An 18,742-nucleotide genomic window follows, 5' to 3' on the forward strand; every position below is an offset into this window, starting at 1 on the left:
TTTAAAAAGGCTTGCCGATATCGCATATTTGTCTCTAACTTTCCTAATTTCAATTTTGAGTTATTTAATCCTAACTTAAATATTTACAAGTGAATATTATTAAATGTTCATTGAAGCAATTTATACTATTTTATTTATTTTCAAATCAAAAACAACTTCTACACCTCGTTGCTAAATCAAACTTCAATTTAAACTAAGCCTCAACTTCAGCGTATTGAATTTCCTTGCACACAGTTTCTCTTTAATGCGTTTATTATTTCTATAATGCCTTTTTTGCATTTCACACTCGTTATAATTTATGGCGAAAATAACTTGCATAAATAATAATTTGCTTTATGCGCCGCGCTTCGCCTGTCATTTGTTCTGCTTTAGCCTTTTTTTATTTTTGTGTTTTGTGTTACCCCCTTTATAATTTTTTTTGCTTTTGGCCAGGCTCAAACAGAATCGCGTTGCGTCGCAATTTATGCTGACACAGATTTGGTTGCAAACACAGAGCGTTGCTCGCTGTCAAAGCACAAGACTGCTGAAAATTTCCCTTTTCGCCTTTTCTTTTCTTTTTTTTTTGTATTTTTTTTGTTTGTAGTCAGTAGACTTTTAATACACACACAAACACTCACACACACACATACGCAAAGTCAGACACAAATATTGACCGAATTTCGGCGAATTTTGGCCATGTTTTCGTGTTTTGGTCGCCTTTTTGTCGTCGGCGTCGTTGTCGACGCCTCGTGCGGTTGTTGGCCATATTTTTATATGTTCAAGTGTGTTTGTGTGTGTGTGTGGCTTTTTTGTACTATACGCGAATATATGTTTGGATGTTTTCATTGTCTGCGGCATTTGGGCTAAAAGCGAGTGCGTAAATAACGCATGAGAACCAAACGCAATAAGCAGCAATGAAGCACACAAACAACGCAATATATTGAAGCCCTGCTTTACCAATTTACCTTTAAATTGAACGCTATATTGCTGTGGCTAGCAAAGGGGGTAGGAGGAGGAGGAGGGAGCGAGCTGGGAGGCTGAACCACAAGCGTTTTCTGTTGGTTTCGCAATTGAAGCGCTAATTGTTAGTCTTGTTGTATTTGTTGTCGCTGTGGCTGCTGCTGTTGCTCCTGTTGTTGTCCTTGTTGCTGTTGTTGTTGCTGTTGTTATTGGTGTTGATATTGTGCTTGCTGGCTGCTTCGTTCGTTGGTTGCCAAACTTGTTTGTTTTATTGACGCTCAAAAGCATCCACTTTCACACACACACACAAACACAAACACATAGACACTTGAAGCACCCACGCAGCACTTATACACGTGCAAATTGTATACACACACATACGTGTATTGAATGTATGTGTAAATTGAATATATTTTCCTCACTGGGCACTCACTCACGTCTCACTTGGCGAATGTCTCGAACGGCACTGAGCGTCACCATCAACAGCAGCAGCAGCAGCAGCCGCATCATCATCAACAGCAGCGGCAGCGGCAGCGAATGCGGCATTGGCGTTATTTGCCGAGTCGAAATCGAGTCTGAATCCGTGTGAGAGTCCTTGGCATTTGGCGACTCCTTTGTTGCTCTTGTTGTTGTTGTTGTTGTTGTTGTGGAGGGTGGCTGAGGGAGCTGACGTCACGCACAAAGCTTAGCTACGACTCGCTCTCACACTGAGAGAGAGAGAGAGATCTTGCGCCTGCGTCGACCATTAAAAGCTTTCACGAGCCAGCGCCTCGGCTCTTGGCTGCTTCCCTTCACCTCGCTTCACCTTTGCCTCTCCCACAAACACACACACACACAGTTTGAGCCTAAGGCCAAGTGTTTGTTTACGTTTTTGCTGATTTTGTTGGCCGCGCGGGCTTCTATCACCAAAAATCCATGTGAGCACTGCGGTTGTTTTTTTTTAGCCATTTCGTAAGCCGAAGGTCACATTCGGATGCTGAGCATCCAGCCGAATCGACTTTAAATGTCAATGCAAAATAAATGAAGCTGCAAATGAAGCAGTAAATAAATACTACGATACCAGAGCCAAGAGCTTATAAACTGCATTGCATTGCCATGGCAACAAATTGGCAAATAAGTTGTGCATGAACTTTAGAAGTGCACTTGAACAGCTGCTGCTGCTCTGCTTGGGATTAGCAGCAATAACAATCACAAATTGTATTATTTAATGAAATGTTTGCAGTTGTTGCTGAAAAGTTTCAGGCGTTGACAGCAGCAACATGCTTTTTGTGGTTTTGGCAAATAAAATGCAACACTTTGATGATAATTAATGAAGTTTCGAAGTGAGCGAGAGAGAGAGAGAGAGAGAGAGAGAGAGAGATGGGATTTAACTTTAATTCGTGTCGTTACGTTTATTCGTGTTTTGTCACATCTTGTTCATCCCATTGTTTGTTGCTGCTGCTTGTTGTCTCTTTATCAATGCAGTCACCGACAACAGGATGAAGATGATGATGGCATTACTGTCATTGTTGCCGCCTCTTTGTCCATTCCCATGGCCCACCACAAGTGTGTGATTGTAAGTGTATTTGTGTGATTGTGTCCATGTTACGTTAAGCATGTGCACATAGATTGAATAACAATACCCATTCACTCGAGTACTCAAATTCAATGCACACTCCAGACTTTTCTCTTGCACTCGTTCTCTGTTTTTCTCTGTTCGTCTTCTTAAATGTAATACTCAATTGTCGTCCATCATTTGTCTAAAAAAAGGCGCAAAAATTGCACATGTTCATTTTGCAAAATTTTACTATACTAAAATATACCGATGACTATATTTGGTTTAATACTATACAAATTAAAGTCGAGATAAACGCTAACCAATGCATTATTATTATTGTACCAAAAATACTAAAATATACGTATAGAAACATTTGGTATAATAATGTACTATAAAAGAGAAAAAATTACAGCCGAGATAACAGCTATGCAATATTTTTATTATACCAAAAAATACGGTTATACACATATGACTAAATTTAGTATAATGATATACTGTACAAGGGAGAAAACTCAATTCGAGATACTAGCTACCTATTGCTATATTATTATTATACCACAAAATAATAAAATATATACATATGTATGTATGAAAATGCCTACATTTAGTAGAATTTTATACTAAACTATGGACTACAGGAGAATTATACTCTACTTAGAAATATATATTATAATTATAGAGGGGTACCTCCTTTTTTTTGTTACATTCAATTTATATTGGCATATAGTTGTAGTATACCAATAAAAATATATACATATCTAGGTAGAAAATAAAATTGAAAATTATAAAATCAACCGAAAAAGGAAACCAAGTAGAAATGAAATGAAGTTAAAGGAAACATAAATTTGAATATGCTAAACAGGAGAATTACTAAGTTACTACTGAGTACACCAAACACAAAACTAATGCCAAATTAATCAAATAAATTATGTGTGACGCAAATGTCATGCCGAATCAATAACGTAATAAAATTCATGCAATTTTCTCCCATCTTTAGAGCTGCTGAGCCTTGTGCTGCCAATTTTGTAGACAGGTCAACTGGGGCTAACTCCGAATTGAGCTCTGCTCCTAGTCGCATTGCTGCAATTTAAGTTTTATTGGAGTTGAACAAACTAATTTGATTTGTTAGTCGAGATACGAGTAATTAGTTACTTGGCCTGTGCAAACACTGACTCGCATATAGTCAAATACCACAAGCAAGCTCGTTTGCAGTCCCTCTCTCTCTCTCTCCCTTCCCCTGCGACATTCTGATGAGGCGTCTGAGGTTGACTGTCCCAACTGTAGCTCACACTCATTAGACATACTAAGTAAGTATATACATAGGCTATGTGTGTGTGTGTGTGTGTGTGGTATATGTTGTGGATAGTTTGTGCTTGACTGGTGTTCATAATCCGAACGCACCTGGCGTATACTCAATATGCGTATACTCCATATTACGTATACGTATTAGATTGCTACAACGTATTTATTTGCCCAGGCGTGTGTGTTTGTGTGTGTGTGTGGTAAAGTGACAATCATTGTAGTGCCTGGCCACAACATCAGAGCTGCATCTACAGTTTTGACTTGTCTCTGTAACTTGATGCTTATGAAATGTTATCAAATGAATGTCAAACTTCTTCCGCCTATTGTCACAGGCGGCTAATAAAACTTTATCAGCTTGAACCGGCATCATCCTGATGCCGCAAAACGTGAAAACATAAAACACAACTTAAACACAAACACACACACACACATATATCGAGAGTTTTATCGGTCTGACAGCAGCTGAGAGAAGCGACAGCGGCATGAAATGAACTCCAACAAAATTGTATAGGCATATGTGTAGCATACATATGCACACGTCTGTGTTATCAATCGATTGCCAGCTTACACACATACGCGTATATCGCAATCACTATACTATATTTTCTATGTGTGTTTGTGTGCAGATGAAAGGTTCATTCATCTCTATAGACTACGCCTACTCTGACTATTGTTGAGCTTGACAATGAGCATCTGCACAACTATGCGCGCACATATCTGCATGCTATATATAACGTGTATATATGTATATACATTTACAATCAAGTGAAAATCGGTACTATTCATCATACTCGTAGTTGGCCCCATGTAAAGTCTACCAACACTATTGCAACATTTTTGCAATGCAATTTACGGCTTTGTCGTTAGTCAAATGCTGCCCGAGTTGGAGCACACACTTTGCTCTCAATTCACGCCTCCCTCCTCCTCTATAACTCACAGAAAGACGTGCAAACCGTTTCTCAATTCGATTCCAACAACGTGCGAATGCAACAATGAGTATGAATAACTTGCAGTTACTCCGCACTCGCTAAGATAGCCATCGATTTAAAGTTGTGACACTTTGACAGTTTAGAAACAGTAAGGAAACAGAAGTAAACTACATTTTAAGTTAGCTTACATAATTTATAAACCATTTTTCAATAACTTAAATCTACTGACCAAACTATGAAGTGCAAAATACAACATACAACAATTTAAATTACTCGAAAGTAATCGGCTAACAAAAATTTTACTAAGATTCTCGTTATTAGTGATAATAATATTTATAAGTCGAAAGATCCTTCACTTTCCAATGTCTCAGTAAGCATATAAGTTATATAAATATATAAGCATCTTTTTTTGGTGATATGTAATGACTTAGTTTCGTGTCCAGAAAGTACTCCACATCTTATTTTTCTAAGATTTTATATCGTATAAGTTGGTGAATTATATATGGAATATACTAATACTTAGAAAACCATTTAAGAAATCATATGTATCATATATCATATCATATAATGTTTCAATACATAAATCTATATTCAAAAAATAATCCTTAGTCGCTTAACAAATTGTTGGACTCAAAATGAGCCACAAGAAAAAGTAAAAATAATGAATATACATTTTATATTTGAAATGTATTTTAAACCTTCATTGTTATTATTATTATTTTATTGAAATAATGAATACCATTCCTTATTGCAATAATCGACTAAGGCCTGAAACTCCCATCAATATACTTAAGTTTCTTACTTTACTTAGTAGATACAACCCTTGAACTATCCTGTATAGGGTATAACAAAGGCAGCACAAACGTGCCAAGAAGAACTTCACTCGACGCAATACACAATTGTATTTGCTGCAGTTGCATCTGTTATTGCAAGTGTCTGCGTGTAAGCGTTGTCAACGATCTGATGCGTTGCCAGACAACCGCATCATCATCGCCATCATCATCATCATCATTCTTCTTCCTTTTGGTGCGCTGTGTTAAAACTAGCAGCGAGTCGCCCTTGCTTGCTGATACAAAATGGGCATGTTTATCAATGTTGTGCGCTTATCGTCGACAAGCGACAAACCGAGAGTCGAGAGTCGACGGGAGAAGCTCGACGGTCGACAGTCGCCATTTTCAAGACGGAAACTGGCAGCAGCAGAGCTGGAGGCGTGGTGAGAAGGGGGCGTTAGGTTGACAACTTATTTCAACATCTTGTTGTTATCCGTCGTGTGCTTCCTATTTTCATTTATTGGCAAAACTTTTAGCCCAGATGTGCGAAAACACGAACAAGGTATCACAGAGTGAGTTTCTATATCGTTGCTGGCGTGTATATGTGTGTGTGAGGGGGTGTGCGGGTGTATGACGGTGTGCGTGTTTAGCTGTCGGCAAAGTTTTGGCATTGTTCAAAGTACCCAATACATAAATAAGCATGAATATAAAGCAAGAATGCGAATTCGCATCAAATAAATAAAATACTCATATGCGAGTATTTCTCTCTCCCTCTCTCTCTCAAAAAGAAAATATATATTCATTCGTTATTGTTTCCATTGTTGTGTTTTGCCATTTAAACTCTATGGAAACTACAGCCAAAAATATTGCACTCTAGATTCCATTCAACAGTTGCTTGCCTCGACTTCGACTTCGAATCGAATCGATGTCATCATCTCATATGTGCTTTGCCTTCGATTTGCCTGCAGATAAAAGTCAAATATATATTTCTCGGGATGTGCAATTTGGTAATAGGATTATGTCCTTAGCACAAAATGTTGTTGAATTTAGTGTCAAGACTTATCGGCAGGCAAGAACTGATAATCTGTTGAGTTGCCCGTCGCCAAAATTAAATCAATTTCCATGAGGAATTTAAATAAATACATTTCGAGCAGTCAGCTCGAAGCATTCGAATGTGAGCTTTTGATTTGGGTTTGTCACATGACACTATTGACAGACAGCTATTTTACTCAAGTGAAATGAATAGCTCTTAAAGACGTGTTTTAAATTTGGGAAGTTTGCTTGAAAGTATTGAGTTGGTGAAGTGGATAATAAACTATCTTTCTTCACGTATTAGATTATTATATTATTTGCATGATTAAATTTGGAGTATTGCTTTATTTTAAAGAACTAAGTACCTAGATTGAGTAATAAACTATCTTTATAAATGCCATTTGTATTTGTATTTGAGTAGTAAATAGTTGATATTTTCCAGAATATGTTGTATTCTTTAATGAGAATGAATCGAGTTCGTAAATTTACTATTAAAATATCGTATTTTACTACTTATATTAAAATAGATATTAGCATTTTATTATTATTTCCATGAATAATTATTATTTTAAATGTGTGTTTTATATTCAAAACTTTGCTTTCAAGCATCGAGTTCCTAAATTGCCTAATAAATTATATATTTTTACGACTGCAATGAAAATTGCTAAAAGCTATTTGAAATGTTTTGTTATTCACATTAATAATTATTATTGTAAAGATGTTATTTAAATTGATAACTTTGGTTTAAAGTATTGAGTTCCTGCATTCAATAATAAATTATCTATCCTGACAACTTTAATTGAAATTGATCAATTTTCATTTTATTATTATTTCCATGAATTATTAGTATTTTGCATATGTGTCTTAATTTGCTTTAAAGTATTGAGTTCCTACATTCAATAATAAATTACATTTCTCCACTACTTCAATTAAACTTAAAAATGTTTTATTTTATTTTCTCATAATCTCCATGAATAAATGATTAAATTGTAAATATGATTAAATTCAGGACTTTTTTGCAAGTATCGAGTGAATAATAAACGATATTTCTCTAATATTTGAATTTCTATTTTATTTTAGCATTTAATATTGCATATTAATAAACTAAATTGAATAATAAACAACCTTTCTTCAATATTTGAATTGTGTATTTTATTCGAGAGTTAAATAATATATATTACGCCCATAAATTATTCTGTTTTTCGATTGCAATAAAACATTTTAAATTGCATTTATTCTGCAATCAACAACGCGTTAGAGAGGTTTCAAAATACACGAGTTTCATATTCATTTCCGCAACAACATCGAATGGGGCCCATAAAACGTTCGATAGTTGGGTCAACAAAATGCTTTGACACTACACGCAGAGAAAAACTAAGAAAACAATACGATAACTAAAAGTAAAACTGCAATTATTTGTATTACGTGTGTGTGGGTGTGTGTGTGTGTGTGTGTGGGTGTGTGTTGTTTAGTTGCCACGTTCTCTCCTCGCTCTTGTGTTTTGTCCGGATATTGCTAAACGGTTTATCGCACTTGGTAGTCGACGATGTTGAGCTTGTGGAGCGGAGACCGGAAGCAGATATATATTATTAATGACTGGTGGGTCAGGGGGACCCAAACGAAATGTAGTCGATGGCTTGCGCACGATGCGGCGTATGCGCAATATTTTCGCTTTCATATTTTATTACAGTTGCGAATGCTGCACATAAACATTTTCGGAGGGGACCGCTCGGAATGTTTGGCGCCACATTTGTAAAATCGAAATATTTGTCGGTCGTCTTGCCTTATGGCCGTGCACATCCAGAGTTCTGGCCGTGCTCTGGATGTTGTGGTTGTGGCAGCCTCAGATTCCCCTTTGAGCGCTTATTGTAAAGCGCCTTAATAAGATTTTATTGCGCCCAGTCATGGCCAAGCAGAGGGCGCAGAGAGGCAGAGTAAAGGCCACGACGAGCACGGACGGACAGACGGACTGTGGGACGTACGTGTTTGTGTACAACTGACGCAGATAATAAGTTTCATTCATGGCACGAAAGGACGACGCTTCATCCGTTGCTTGCTTTCTTTATTTTCAGTCCTTTCATATTTATTTTCTTTTTTTTCTTTGGTTTGGCATATGACCAGCCTTGGTCATCAGCCGTAACGCCTCCCAACGTCCAGCATAATGACTGGCCACAATTCTGAACACCTACCCCAATTTGGGACTCGGGCCCAGTGAATTGGCTATTTGGGATTTCGTTCTCGTCCTCGTTCTCGACTGTGGTTATGTTTGTGGCTATTAGCATGAAGTAATTAATATACCCTCGACCATTTAGAGGCGCAATTGAATTGCGTGAGGCACAACATTCAAATTTAAACCGAATTCACATAATTCGATCAAATTTCGAGTTATGAATTTTCAGCTACTACTTTAATCTCGCCAGCATTTTAAATGCTTGGCAATTTATCATGTCGAAATACAGAAATTCCCTCTGGCATTGTATACGCCTTTCGTACGCTTCTATTAGCAAAACTTGTGTGCTCTCTTGTGACGAGTGAAAGAATATGTAATAAAGATGGGGGACATACGACAACGTCAACGACAACGGCAGAGACAATTTTGTGAATTCTTTTTGAAAGCATTTCTCATATATTATTGCCGAAAACTTTTTTGCGGAACTACACACAAAACACAGAACAGAGAACGAACGTGCGTTGGCAGTTTATAAGCTGGCAAAACGTTTTGCAATAGTATATGAAATACTATACATACAAGTATATAGAGACATACAAACGAGGGTTGTCTTCAAAGTGTATAAATAAACCCAGGGTTTATTTGATGTACCAAAAATAGATACAAATTGAAGCTCAAGTTCATTGTGCGCTGCTTAAGAAAGTTTCGCATAAATTAAGGACTATTTGAAGTTAAACTTGAATGTTCTTAAGCACTCTTGAAACCGCCCTCGGAAGCAGCGAGTTGAAAATGCGAAGCTGGCACATAAAGCCTTTAAGCTACTTAGCCATATTTCAGAAAGAAAACTATATTTTGATAGCAACACATCAATACAATTCGTTAGGAGCAGCAAAAGAAAAAGTGGGGGAATTTTTATTGCCGTTTCCCAAGATAACAAGTGGCAAAAAAATATAATTCTTCAATGATAGCTAGCTATCAGCCGAAAATCAATCATATAAAATTCAAGAACTTTAAGCACTTTTAATAACATATTTCCTTATAAGTTATTATTGCACTTTATTTATTTTATTTATTTGTATATGTGTCTGTTAGACCATTCCTTAAAAGTTCCACGAACTCATGGACTACAGGAGATAGAGACATAATATTTTTGATAGCGTTAATTATTAATATACCAATCATTTAATTTGGTATATATATTTATTTATTATTAATTCTGACTATAATTCCGTTTGTCCGTACACTAAGGTCTCAAAGAAAAAAGCGTGTTTCAGAGCATTGGTTATATCAATATACCAAATATATATTTTCCTTTATTTCAGTATTTTATAAATTATTATTATGCAATATGTCTGTTAATTTATTTTTAAATCTGTCTGTCTGTCCATTTACTTGTATGTGAAACTAGATTTTAAGGACTCTAAGATATAAAAATATAATGTCTTTAGGAGCACTTGTTATATCAATATACCAAATATATATTTTTGGTAGATTTCATATTTATTTTATAAATTATTATTTGCAGCTTATTAGTTTATTTATATATAAATCTGAATGCCCGACAGAGAAATATACTAAATATACATTTCGATGTGTTTTAGTATATTTTTGGAATATTAATTGGTTTAAATGATAATACTGAATAGTTTTGTTTTTATTGAAATCACGCTCGCTTTATATTTCTTACTTGTTTTGGTTTTAATAATAGTAAAAGAACAAAATTAACATATATTTTATTAAGATAGATAATTTCAATTTAAAACTCATTTCTGAATTGTGATGTAAATGTAAATTAGCTAAACTAAATTAAAAAAAAAAAACTTTATTTATAAAGTAGTTGCATTTGAATACGTTTTAGTTTAACGCTTTGATTTAATGTAAAGAGCGATGGGACCGAAGCGGAAAACAATGAAAATAAATAATGCATTACCGGGTTTATTAAGCACATTTACGAGGGTGCATTATTTAGGTCTGTGCATAACTTTCGACATGCTTGACAGAGTTTTGGGTATGGCACGAATGTACGTACGTACGTACATATGAGAATATCCTTAAAATTAATGTACAGCCTCGCAGTCCTCGCTGTTGGCTGCCGCGCTATGCATGGCATAAAAGCTTTGCGGATATAGTTTTTCATAAATCTGTTCAGGATTTCCGCGCTCCGTGTTTGTTCTTTAGCGCGTAAAAACCACATTGTGAGCTCTTAGCTGCTCCGCTCTGCTCTGCTCTTCTCTTCTCTGCTGTGGTGTTTGTGGGTCGTCGACCCACATGAGCGTACCCAAATTAATAAAAATGCCCGTAAAAAGCGAACAAACTTTTGCACTGCGACAGTGCAGAACATGGATTTTTTTTTTGTTGCCTGTTGACTGTTGCCTGTTGTATGTTGTATGTTGTGTGTTGTGTGTTTCCTCTTTTAGTTTTGACTTTGTCTGGCTCGTTGCTAAAATGTGGCTATAAATGCAACAGCTATGACCATGGGATTCCCCCTTCGGGATGCGGCCAATGCACTTAAGATGTCACACAACTGCAGCCACAGACTGTCGCTTGCCACATGTGGCACTGCAGCTTCTCACTCTCTCTCTCTATCTCTGTCTACATTCAACGTTGTTCACCTTCTACTTTTACTGGCCAATAACTTTTCTGTTCACGCTTAGGTTCTCTCTGCTGCTTTTGTGGTCCAAAACTGCGGCAGTTTTACTTTTATGGCTGCCACCGATTAGTTCTTGGCTCGACACTTTATGGCCAAACAGAAGATACTGTAGATACTGCGCTGTCGATGCTCTCCGGGGCAGGCATAAAGAGTGCAACGCATTGCTCTCATAAAAAAAGGATATAGCCGCCTTCATCTACATTGTTGAGAGTCAACACGAGTTTTTTAAAGTTTCGATTTTAAAGCTAAGCGCGCTAAGAAATCTTTTCAGCCCCGGTCAAAACATCGATCGAAAGTCGGTCAACAAGTGAATTATGTATGCCACAAAATGGAAAGTAAACCAAGTGGAGCAAGTGTGCCACCAAATGGTGGTTGCCAAGTGGCAAGTTGCAAGCAGCAAGTGCTATATCTGATATGCACCACGGCTCACGCTCGCATTGATTTGCTGCAGGCCCACAAATGCTGACATCAATTACGAGTGTGCGTATTAAAAGGCGAAGTCAAGCCACTCACACACACACACACACACACAGCTCTGCTCCACTGTGCCACATACTTAAGTATGAGTGCGAGTGCGAGTGGGATTTTGTATATGAATAAGTACGAGCACTCGGCTCTTTGACTGCGGCTTCGTTTGCTTTCTTAATCCTTTGCCAACACCACAAAAGTAGAACTTTTGTTTGACATATGTATACTTAAATGTTTTGCAATACCCTGTAATCGAAGCGTGAGTATATTGATTACGAGAAATTACACTTATATAGAAATGAGTAATAGAAAAGAGATATGATAATCAACAAAAATAAAAGAGAATATAAATATTTGAAAAGAAATCAAGAAATAAATAAGTAAAGGCATTAACAAATTTATCTTTTATATACAACTGTGAACTTTGAAATAGCAGTGCATACGACCAACGCGTTTAAAAATTGTGTTATAAACGCAACTTTGAGAAAAAAATTCAGTTATAACAGCTTAATGTATTTATTTTTTAATTATTCAATTTGGTTAACTGAATATTTTAGTAAATATGGATATTAACATAAAAAAATGAATGCATTACGATGTATAAAATGATTTGTCAAAAGCCTGTGACTGATTAAACACCAATGGAGAGACCAAGTGGACCAAAAACTAAACAATTCTTGCAATTATTTAAGTAGTAACAAATAAATATTCAATGTTTATTTCAGTTGAATAATTGGAAAGATTGGAAAGTAAAGTGAAAAAAATTTTCCCTAATTTAAAGAAAGCAGTAATAATAATATTTAATTTAATTTATAAATTTAATAGTCAAGCACTCTCGACTAAAGCATTTTCTGCATGACTTCGACTGGCTTAAAGCCTAAACTTTGTTGTGGCTCAACTGATGTAACCGCATTGGGGAAAAGAAAAACTCACAAGTGTGATAAACCACAGCAACAAAAACACCCAAGGACTCATTAGAAATACCTTGAGTTAAATCGATTTTCGTGTTGTGCTTAAGACAACCTCTGACTAAAGAGATTGCCAGAGAGATTAAAGAAGAAAACGTCAACAAATAGGATTACATTTGTGTTTGATTTGAGTAAATGATTCCTGATGATTTCGTTCCCTTCGTTCGTTTGCTGATTGTATTTACATTTAAAACAGAAGTTGTAAAATAAAATGCAGTTCACACGTGGCGCAAGGGTTATATAACTCTCAACTTGGAGTGAGAATCAAATGGAATGGTTGCAAATGTATGTTTGTAGTGGAACTTCGAGCAGAGTATAACAACGATCAACACAGAGTCGTATAGCGTAACTGGGGAAATAGTCTCACGTACTTCGCTTGTAACTGTGACGATTGCCATAAAAATACGCTGAGCTGTTCTGACTTCCTTTTTTGGGCAGACCATCGAGGATGTCGTGACTGGAATACCAAAAACCGAAAAACTACTGCAAAACAATCTAATGTTCCAGACTTACCGCTCTGTAGTCGCTTAATTGTTTAGATGCACATCTGCAAATAAATAATGAACAAATAGAAAAATAATTAAAAATAGTTGGCAGTTGAGTTTGCAGTTGAGTTGTGGAATTCGTTTTTGTTATCAAATTGTTTGGGCTTGCAGTTTAGACAACACACAGCACAGCACAGCACAGCACAACAAACTGCAAATCCAATCAAATGTGAACTGCTGCGCTTTTTCATTGCCTACCCCCAGGCGCAAGCAGCATTCGTCCTGTCGCTGGCTTAGCTTCGGCTTCAGTTAGAGCTGCAAAGTGCACACAGCTGCTGCTGCTGCTGCTGCTGCTGATGCTGATGCTGTGAGCCATCCACAAGGAGATTTAACTTGTCTTGCGCTCAGCGTAAACAGAATTATTTCCAGATGCCTTGTTCTTGCTTTGTGCTGAATTTAATTGGGTTTTCTGCCATATTAGATTTTCATTCATTTTCATTTTCAACTCCCGCCGGACGTCTCTCTCTCTCTCTCTCTCTCTCTCTTTGCATATGCAAAAGAAGCTTTCATATATTCATACGACATTTGTGCGAGTTTAAATTAAAGAAACAAGTATACGCACTGTATACATAACAGCAGACATTCATGCATGCGAGTTTCTCTCTCTTCCTCTCTCTATCTCTCTTCGAGCATTCAGATTATTACGGAACAGTAAAGTCATACTTTATGTAAAATTCAGAATCTTTCGAGTTAAAAACAAAGGACAGCAAGAGCTGAAGCTGAAGCCGCAGGAGCGTAAAAAATACAAATACAACAACCGAAGAATGCAAAAACCATTCTCTGAATGCAAGTTTTATGACCCGGCAATGCTACGCAAAGAAAAGCATTGCAAAGAGCCAACATATTGCGAGCACGCATGACTAGATGTTACCCTAGAATGCCAGCAAACAAATTTTAAATGCTTAAGTAAACGTTTAAAGTTTCATTTCATTGAAAAAGGTGCCGCTGGAAATGTAAAGCGTTCAATTAAGCGATAAGCAACACACTTTAATAATGCCCTGATCGAATTTCTCTCGCGTAATAAACTCGTTAAGCGAAAAACCCATTTTGACGATGCGTAATTTGAACACAGGGTATGGAAAAGCGTACAAACCACATTTTCACATCGATCCGCCTTTCACATGCGTATGCTGAATGCCAGCTTTGCACATACGATATGCGATTGTGTGTGAGTGTGTATTTGTGTGTGTGTGTGCGTGGCACGTATCTCTGATTTTTCAGGTATTCAACTGGCGATGCCAAAACTTTGCCTTGGCCCTTTTGTTCGCATTTCCCTCGCTCTCTCTCTGTCCCTCTGTCTCTCTGTCTCTTGGTTAACTGGAGAGCTGTCAGTGGGCCTGTCAAGTTGCTGCCTTGTGGAATTGTCAAGTTTCCGCCCCCGTCCCCGCACGCGTAGCAACTGTCAGCGGGTTGTAACTCTATTTGTGACGCTGAAGCTGACGCTGGAGGAGGATTTAATAAGTTGGCCGCATCATCATTACCATTATCACTATCATTATCATTACGCTTTACGCTTTACCTGCTGCTGCTGCTTCTGCTTTTCTTCAAGTTCCACCTCTGTTTTTCGCCGTGTCGTTTTGTCATTCTGTCGGTTCTTCATGTGCACCATTTTGTAAGTGGGTTATTTAGCGTAAGTAATGCAATAAGTCTGTTAGTTTTCATATTTCCTGTCGCCTGCCGTCTGCTGTCTACCGTCTGCTATCGTCTGCAACTGCATCTGCGTGTAATCCACGACTATCCCCAGGACTTGACTGCCAAAATAAAAAAGGATGCAGCTGGAAACTTTTTGTGCTCCGCACACAAACTGAAAGATGATACGGCAAACTGAATTAGCGCGGCACGAATGTCTTCCATCTCCACTCCTTTCCAGCTGTGTCTGCTCCTTCAAACAAGGAATAGATGGTTGCCTGACTGCTTGCCAGAGAAGCTCAGTGCTTGGCAAGTTTTTATGTCTTCAGCTCAAGCTCGAGCGCTTTAATTCATTTGCCAAGAATTTTAATTCATTTGCTAGAAAATTTACTCAGAGCTGATTAGCAAAGTTAAAGCTAACATTGCACGCGAACTCTAATGGTCAATTAACTAAGTGCAGCTGCTCTCCAAATTCAACTTCAGCTGCAACAACTTACGATGCTTAAACTCTTAAACTACTTCACTATCCATCTCTCTCTCTTTCTCTTTCATTTTGACTTTAGTTTTTATCGGTTCTCTTGGTTTCTATCCCTAGCTTTGGCTTCTGTGTCTGATTTAATTGCATCCTAACTACAAATTGCTGAGCTATGCAGATGTCAAAGCATTTGCAAATCAAATTGTCATCAGAAATTGAGCACTACAGATTAAGACGAGGATTATGCCTTGAGATCGTAAACTTTTCATGTACGCTACAATGTCGGAAATACATCAGATAATAGCATATAAAATTGACTTTATTGACTTGTACTCGTCATTTTTTCATATCAATATTTTGTGAAGCTCTAGCAAAAATCATAAAAAGTAGAGTAGTAAAATTGAAATATCATTAAATCCTTCGGAATATTTTCGGTATGTCAAAGATGAATGAATTAAAAGTAACAAATCATGAAAATAAAATATATTCGCATTTAGTAAATAATATTATATTCTATAATATTTCATAATCTTTGAAAAGTTTGTGCTAGTAAATAATGTTCTATAATAATAATCAGCAGAAGTAAATTCTATGACATTTAATTATTTAAAAATAAATCTCATAATTTAATTGTTATTATTTCTTACATCTTACATTATTATATGAAAAATTAAATGAAAAATAAGTTACGTTTATAGTTAATCTAAAATTACTAGTTCTACACAAGGAATTTGATATGATTATTCAATCGTTAGAAGTTTCTTTAAAATTTCCCAATCCACACACAATCCTAAACAAATCCCAAGTTGCGGTGTTGACATCTATTTTATTAGCAACACCCTGTATGTAAATGAAGCTTTTGAAAAAAAGAAGAATGAAACGAAGAAGCAACGTGCGACAAAAATGATAAATTACTCGTAGAGTTGTTGAGGTAAAATCCGTCGACTCTGGGCCCATGGCCTTACATGGCGGATGTCAATAGAAATAATTTTGGAGGAAAAACCAGCAGCAGCAGCAGCGCAGCGGCAGAGCGGCAGCGCAGCAGTAGCGACCTACCATAAAGAGAAACTACGAAACTGCGAAATGAACGCGTACGTGACAATAAAATGAAATGTGTAAAAGCTGTCAGTGGTGAACTGGAGCGAAGAGAGCGGAGAATAATGTGTAGTGTGGATAGAGGGAGATAGAGAGGAAGCACACGAACGTGGACGTGCAGTGTAGACCAAAACCATATTGCTGTGTTGTCGCTTGTTTGTGGCTGCTGCAGACTCTCCACCCAACACCCCAACTCTCCTCTTTGACTCTGAACTACTCCAAGCTTCAAACTGACAGCTTGGAGTTGCATAAGCGGCAATGGAGAGAATGAAATAGAGAGATAGCGTAGGGTAGAGAAGAGAAGAGGAGAGAAGAGCAAAAAACAGCGAATTGGGAATGCAATTTGACAAATTTATTTGCAACAGCAGCAGGCAACAGAGACATGCGACTACAAATGCAACTATGAGTATGAGTCTGACTGTGAGTAGTATAGTATATGAGTATGAGTATGAGTACCCGTCTCATATGGCAAGTGGTAACGAAATGAAACTTCTTTAATATTGTAGTATTGTTGGCAACAGCCGCCAACCTGGGCAAACATATGAGAAATGAAAGAAATTTGCCAAGTTCCAGTTGAGCGACAATATGCAAATGACTCCTAGAGGGCGCTGCACGTGAGCTAGGAGCTGGGAAATCGAGTTTATTCTGACAGGCAACACGATTTTAATAAAAGAACAAACTCAGTGAGCAGCAGCAGCACACACACACACACATTCGTATGTCATGTGTGTTGCCCCCTCAAAGGTGCATGCCACATCACTTGTTGCTAACTTCGGGATGTCTGCGAGAAATGCATTTAAAATGGGCGCCATAAGCACGCATTACACACACTCAATTTCCTATTCCATTTTCTAGTTGCTGCTGCTGCTGCTGTGCTTCATCCGGGGATCGACACCGGCAAAACAGCTGGAGATGGAGCAGAAGCTGGAGCTGGAGCTGTGGCAGCCACCGCAGTGTGTGACGCTTGGAATTCCCATTGCCTCATACTTCTAAGCATGGCGCAATGTAGGAATTCCTTATATACATATGCTTGTCTCTTTGTGTGTGTGTGTCTCTGCCCCATCCAAGTGCCACGCCATCTGCATCTCTGGTCGCACAGCTGTGGCAGCTGTTGGAATTAATGCCTCGCTCGGGGGCAACTGTCGCCCGTTTCCCAGCCAGCTTTTGTGGAAGGTGTGCATTACACAACATTCCATTTGCCATCTCTCTCTCTCTCTCTTTCTCATTCGTTCCATCTCTTTCTGCCTTTAGGTAACACCATATGGCGGCACTTAAAGCGACAGCTGTAAACTTTTCAAACATTTTTCTAAGGACGAGACTCAGTGGCAAGTGGCATGCAACAAATTAACGAGGCAATTAGATTGAATTACTGCAGCGAGTGGCCAAGTTAATGTTTAGTTAAAGATTGTGTTACGAGAGTGCGCTATTCAGTGTGCTCACAGTTTCCCATTTCAAAGGTGCCACAAAGTGTTTTGGCTTCTATTTTGTAGCATCCGAGTTGCTGCGCTCAAATTAAAATTGCAGCTTGCAACCACGCAACGGACACAGACACGGCCAATGCGATTGCGAGCTGTGTGCCCCACGAGTGCGTGCCACACGCTGCTTGGACGAGGCTAATAGAATTTTTGGGACAGCAAAAGTAGCAGCAGCATCAGCGGTAGTCCATTCCCATTAGTGTGGTCACTGTGAGGAACATGGCAGAGACAAAGCGAGAGAGAGGGAGAGAGGAAGCGAGATCCTGGGGAATGTTGCAACTATCATTTAATTTGGCTGCACCGCCGCTCAAAGTGGATACAGCGCTGAGAATGTCATGCGAGGGTGGCAAGAGAATTGGAGAACCATTTAAGAAGTTTGTTAAACGAGTAAATAAATGGAAAAATAAATAATAAATAAAATGACAACTTGCCAACGGAACAGTTGTTGTTAATAGTTAGATCTTTAATACTACATGCTATAAATATAATATGTATAGCTACGCAACTGAATGATTAGCCATTAAAAGTGTTTACCACACTATAAATGATATATAGTTAATTTATGCATAACATTAACTAACTCCAGAGGAATGTAACCGACTCTCTTAACTTTAAAGTCGACATCAGTTCCAATATGTCATTATTCGACATTTATATATTACATATATGTATATCATTGTGATATTTGCTATTCAATGCCAACACTTAATATACACTGCAATTTACAACTTTTTTATTTCTACAATTATCAACACAAT

The 18,742-nt window shown here is 37.6% G+C and overlaps 1 protein-coding gene across 8 annotated transcripts in view; it reads right to left on the bottom strand.

Annotated features, from left to right (window-relative positions):
* Nucleotides 1-18,742, bottom strand: part of LOC117568616 (kazrin) — a 55,274-nt gene that overhangs the window by 24,847 nt on the left and 11,685 nt on the right. For 6 of the 8 annotated variants that reach the window (XM_034249386.2, XM_034249391.2, XM_034249394.2 and 3 more), the window contains exon 2: nt 13,279-13,312. The exons of 1 other annotated variant lie outside the window; for it this stretch is intronic. The gene's annotated coding sequence lies outside the window, so the exon portion shown is untranslated. Of the gene's footprint in view, nt 1-944; nt 1,393-13,278; nt 13,313-18,742 lie in introns of those variants that run through there. One more of the 8 variants, XM_034249387.2, reaches the window with a different exon arrangement.

Source organism: Drosophila albomicans, chromosome 3 (assembly GCF_009650485.2).
Source record: "Drosophila albomicans strain 15112-1751.03 chromosome 3, ASM965048v2, whole genome shotgun sequence".
Lineage (NCBI taxonomy): Eukaryota > Metazoa > Arthropoda > Insecta > Diptera > Drosophilidae > Drosophila > Drosophila albomicans.